This window comes from Triticum aestivum, chromosome 2D, assembly GCF_018294505.1.
Source record: "Triticum aestivum cultivar Chinese Spring chromosome 2D, IWGSC CS RefSeq v2.1, whole genome shotgun sequence".
Classification (NCBI taxonomy): Eukaryota; Viridiplantae; Streptophyta; class Magnoliopsida; order Poales; family Poaceae; genus Triticum; species Triticum aestivum.
Window position 1 is genome coordinate 471,855,395 of NC_057799.1, and position 5,833 is coordinate 471,861,227.

Genomic DNA, 5,833 nt, shown 5'->3' on the forward strand with positions numbered 1-5,833 from the left:
ATATTTTCTTCTATTTATTTTCTGTGTTTCATCAACTAGTGCCACTATAATGTAATCATGCTTTTTCATTATCTGTGCAAACAGGGTTATTCAGCTGCATTTTGGTGGAACTGCACAAATGTACGTATGGAACCGGCATATATGCAGAGTGCGAGGTGTGCCAAGTAAAAATTACCGACACCAACCATGCTGCATGCACGCATTGGCATCCACCACCACCACTGGGATGTGTGGCGCTCTCTGTGGACGGATCTTTCTCGGCAGCAAATCATCTAACCAAATACTAGTAGCTTATATTGGCAGTTTTCTAGGGAGTACTCTTTTCTGAAAGAAGCACCAATCTATTTTTCTTTATTTGTACACTGTGTCACAACTTTGACCCAAAGGTCCGGAGCTATTTTAGGGTGATTGGCGTAGTACTCGGAGACTGATTGTAAGCATGATTTTCATTAGCTGTCACACTGATTGTAAGCATGAGCAGGTGGAAGATTAGGTTAGTGCGAAGCTTAACTTAAACCCTACCGCCGCCGTTGAAACGAGGCGAGCGTTGAGGGAACCATGGAGAACTGCGGGGAAACACGTCGCGTCATCCGGCCTCCTCTTGCGGTGGGAGAACGAATACTCCTGTGGCTCTGGCTGGCTCTGCACCCTCACGAACGGCACACCATACTCGATCGATTCGTTATCCTCTGGGTGCTCGACCTTCGACCTGTACGCCCACCACCTCCGCCTGACTATTGCCTCGGGCGAATCTGTCTGCTCCATTGCCCAGAGGAGATACTCGATGAACTCGGAGGACTGCGGCGTGACTGCCGCCGAGAAGTACATGTACATCGCCGCCGTCTCGCTCTTTCGCATACATTGCCACATGGCCCGCACCGTCCTTGAAATCTCCCACTCATTGTCAAACCAACTAAGGATCTCCTTCAACCTGGCTAATTTTGCGTGGTCGCCGCCGGCGATCTGCCTGATTCGCTGCTGCATCCTCTCCATAGATGTCCTTTTGAGTGGTCCGGTGCTAGCTTTGGAAGATGGGAGGAGAGACGGTGGTCTTGCAATAGAGAAGAGGGAGAGGCGAGATGGTGGTTTTGGAATGGAGATGATGGAGAGGAGAGGAGGTGGTTTTGCAATGGAGAAGATCAGAAGAGGGAGAGGCGAGACAGTGGTTTTGGAATGGAGATGATGGAGAGGAGAGGAGGTGGTTTTGCAATGGAGAAGATCAGAAGAGGGAGAGGCGAGACGGTGGTTTTGGAATGGAGATGATGGAGAGGAGAGGAGGTGGTTTTGCAATGGAGAAGAGGGAGAGGAGCGTGCGGCAGCGATTTAGGATTGGACGAGAGGGCCGGCGCGCTGTGACTGGATCAAAGTCAAAATCAATTTACCCTTCAATTAAGAAAGCGACCCCACATTAACTAGTCTCCCTTTTATTCTGGGTCATAATTGACCATGATTTTCGCACATAAAATATATGTTATACGTTGCAAAAATAATATAATTTGAAAGTACATTCAGATACGAACCGAACGATACAATTTTTGGTGACATGCATTCACATTTTGCTTGTCAAATACAGTACGTTGTCAAACTTTGACCCAAAATACGCAAAACAACAAAAAAAATACTTCCAAGACCAGCGCCGCTCTTCCGCTCTTCTCCTCTTAAACCACCGCCACTCCTCTCCTGTTCCAATCTAAATGCAGCGCCGCTCCTCTCCTCTTCCATTTCAAAACCACCGCCCCTCCTCTCCTGTTCCAGTCCAAAACCAGCGCCGCTCCTCTCCCATTCTAATCCAAAACCAGCGCTGCTCCTCTCCTCTTCCATTCAAAAACCACCGCCGGCGAGTGAAGGTGTTGTGGAGAAGTAGGTCGTTGGAGGAGTACAACCGATACGTGAGGATCGCAGACGGCGACCCTGTGAAGCTAGCTAGGATGTTGGAGATGCAGTCTTGGTTTGACAACAAGGACCAACTATTGGCGACGGCGACATCCATGGCCAAATATATGCAACAGAGCAAAAAGGCCGATACTCCCGGAGGGAGTCGCGCCGGAGTACATAGAGCTGCTCCTCTGGGCCATGGAGCAAACAGATTCACCGAATCCGATCGTGAGGGAGCGGTGGTGGGAGTATCGATCCCAGATGGAGCATCCACCAGAGATTGAAGGATCGAGCATCTACAAAGTGTCGTTTGTGAGGGTGTCCTGCCAGAGCGAGCCGGTGGAGTCTTCGTCGACCGAACCCAACTGCAAGAGGAGAAAAGCAGTTGGCCCGACGACGCTTCCCCGCCATCGTCTCCCTCGCCGTTCACATCGTCTCACGGGGCGACTGTCTGCCGCCGAGGAATAGGAGGGGGCTGCCACCCCAGCCCAATATTCGGGCAGGTTGTGAATTGTCAGGAGGAGCTTAGGGTTGTCAGTATTTGCAGGTTGTGAATTGTGTTTTGTGTTGTGTATTTTGAGAGTAGTTTCAGATATGAATGTCTTTTGAATTTCAGATTTGCAGTATTGAGCATATGAAGTATTTTATGAATTATAGAGATCTATTTTTAGCACTTAAAAAAATGTAGTTTCATAGGAATATAAAAGTGCAGACAATGTGATTCTCAGAGAAGAAACTGCAAGTTTCAGTTTCAGATAAGAAACTGCAAGTTCAGTTTCATATAAGAAACTGCAACTTTCAGAGGCAGAGCATTTATATTAACACGGCCTTTTCAAACAAGGTTAACATCATGTTGGATGTTTTATTCATGGTCGAAAATGGAACTACCAGCCAGTTAACATCATGCTGATCAACATTCATGCATAGCACATCTTCATATGATACACAGTCAAAATGCCCACACAATGTCGAGTGTGCGAAACACAGAGAAAACGAGGGACGAAGTTTTGGCAAGTGTTGGACGTGGTTTTGGGCTGCCCCGTCTAGGCTTTCATTTTTAACATGCGCAGCCCACGACCTCGGATGGGAGGTCCATAGGCTTGTTAGTATTTTCTTAGGGCCGTCATGTATCGACCGGCCTATGGACCTCCCATCCGAGGTTTTATTTTTGGCAGCCCAATTTATGTATTTTTTTTGAAGAAAACGCAGAGGTCTGTTCTATTTTTCTATATAAGAATAGGAACGCCAGGTCCAACTTATGTTTCCCTTCTAACTATATTATATATATTTAAATTATTTTATATGTTATTATATATTATTTTTATTGTCATCATATATTTAACAGATACTTACATATGTAAGAAAACAATATCCCACATCTTATTAACTTATAAAAATAATTTCTTAACAAATAAAATCCTGGATTGTTTTGGCACGAAAATCCTAGTGATTGTGTACAGAAGCTTGGTAAGATTTAAGGATGAATGTAATAATATCACTTATTATTTAAATATATTTATAACAAAATGCTCAGCCCCTTTTTATTTTTTGATAACATTGCTAGCCCAACCCAACATTATAATTAGAATCAGCCCAGCAAAATCGTGTATTTCGAGAAAGTGCAAATGGCCTGTAATTTTTTAGGAAATAAAATAAATGGCCCGCATGGACACTACATTATTTGTTCACCCAGCCCAGCTAATGGTGGTAATTCAAAAAAAAGATCGAATTGACTGTAAATTCTACCGCGCAAAAAAAGACTGTAAATTCTGAAAAAATGGGTTGAATACGTGCCACATTTTTGGAGGCTGAAATGTGGGCCAATAGGTCGAAGCCAACGCAAGTCGTTGTCAATTTAGTCAACAAATGATTCTGGCATGTTAGCCGTAGGATTTACATCCAACGACCGGCATCCATCTTCAATCTCTCGTCTTCTTCCTCCAGTGCCGCCAGGACCACCTCCCGCCTCCTGCTGCTAGCAGCTCTGCTTAGCACGCTTCGCTATGAAGCGCTACTCCACCGTTGGCCAGGCCATCCCTCCACCCCTCCACACCTCCCGTTCTTCTCCACCGACTACCGAACCACACCGCACTAGAACCAGTTAACCCTCGTACACCTCTCCGTATGCGACTCTACTCCCGCGTCTTCTCATCTCCGGCTCGTTGCTGTCCGGGGCCTCGCCGTCGTCCACCACCTTGGATGCACTCGGCGCGGCGTGGTCAACGTGGTCAACGAACGACACCATCGGAAGTAGACTGTGTGTGGAGAGGCTGACAGCTCGGTCCACAGCCGCACACAAGGAAATGCCTCCTTATTACGAGCGAAATAATGATTCCTCCACCTGACATCTGGGACCCACTGGAAGGGCCTCTGTATTTCGCGAAAATAACGTGCCCCCCGCTGACATGTCGGACCCACCAGCTATCTTCGCATGCAAGGAAGTGCCTCCTTATTATGCACAAAAAAATGAATACTCCCCTTGCCAGCTGGAACCCAGCATAGTGGGAGGCTGACTTGTGGGCCTACCAAGTTGACGGGGACGGACGGCTTTGTCAACTTAGTCAATATGAACGATTCTAGCTCCTGTTACCGTACGATGTTCATCCAACGGCCGTAGTGCTTCTTCAACCTCTGGTCTTCTTGCTCCAGCCGCCCAAACCAGCGCCGGTCGTGCCGCGTGCTCCTGCCACCCGTGGCCGGCTGTGATGCCGCGGAGGCCTCACCGCCCCCTACTACTCCCACCACTGGCCAGGCCATCCCTCTACTCACCCACACCCCCTGTTATTCTGCGGCGACAGCAGCCTCACACCGCAACCGAACCAGTGAACCCTCGTACTCCTCTTCGCGTGGGCATCCACTGCTGCGTCTTCCCCGGCTCCGAGTCGTCCCCTTCCTAGTCCTCGCCGTCGCCCACTGCCGTGGTGCTCTCGGAGCGGCGTGGTCAACGTGGTCAAGGAACGACTTCCATCGGACGTGGACTGTATGTGGAGAGGCTGACAGCTGGGTCCACGGCTGCAGCAAGGAAGTGCCTCCTTATTACGCGCAAAATAATGATTCCTCCACCTGACAGCGGGGACCCATCGGACGGGCCACCGTATTTCGTGAAAAAAAAGTTTCCCCCTGACTGCTGGGACCCACCAGCTACATCTTCACACGCAAGGAAGTGCGTCCGGGCAAAAAAAATGATTCGCCCCCCTGACTGCTGGGACCCACCAGCTACATCTTCGCACGCAAGGAAGTGCCTGACAGTCGGGACCCACCTGGTCGAAGCGTACGTAGCGTTGTCATTCTGGTCGCGAACGTGTACGTACATATATACTGGTGGATGTAGAGGCGCGCACGCGTCATAGTAGAGGTGCGTACGTGTCGTAGTAGAGGCGCCCACGTAGCATGTACACGTATGTACAGCGGCCAGGGTGCAAGAAAGAAAATACGGCCACGTATGTGTACATACGGGCGGGGTCTCGAACGCCTACTCGCGCATACGTACGGCCAGGGCTCATGTACATGGCTGGGCCGGAACGGAGAAACAGCGTCGTCGTCGTGTTCATGGGGAGGCAACGGAATGCGTCGTGTTCATGGGGAGGCAACGGAATGCGTCGTGTTCATGGGGAGGCAACGGAATGCGTCGTGTTCATCGAGAGGCAACGGAACGCGTGGGAGCCAACCGGCTGGGTCGGAACGGAATGCGTGGTCGTGTTCATCGGGAGGGCTTGGACGGAACAGGCGATGGAAACGAGGCCCGGCGTACCGCAAAATGGAGGAAACGGACCTCCTACGTTCGGAACGGGGTCCTGTTGATCGGGAGGGGTGTGGCGTACCGCAAAACGGAGGAAACGGACCTCCTATGGTCGAAACGGGGGTCCTGTTGATCGGGAGGGGTGTGTTGTATCGCAAAACGGAGGAAACGGACCTCCTACGGTCGAAACGGGGGTCCTGTTGATCGGGAGGGGTGTGG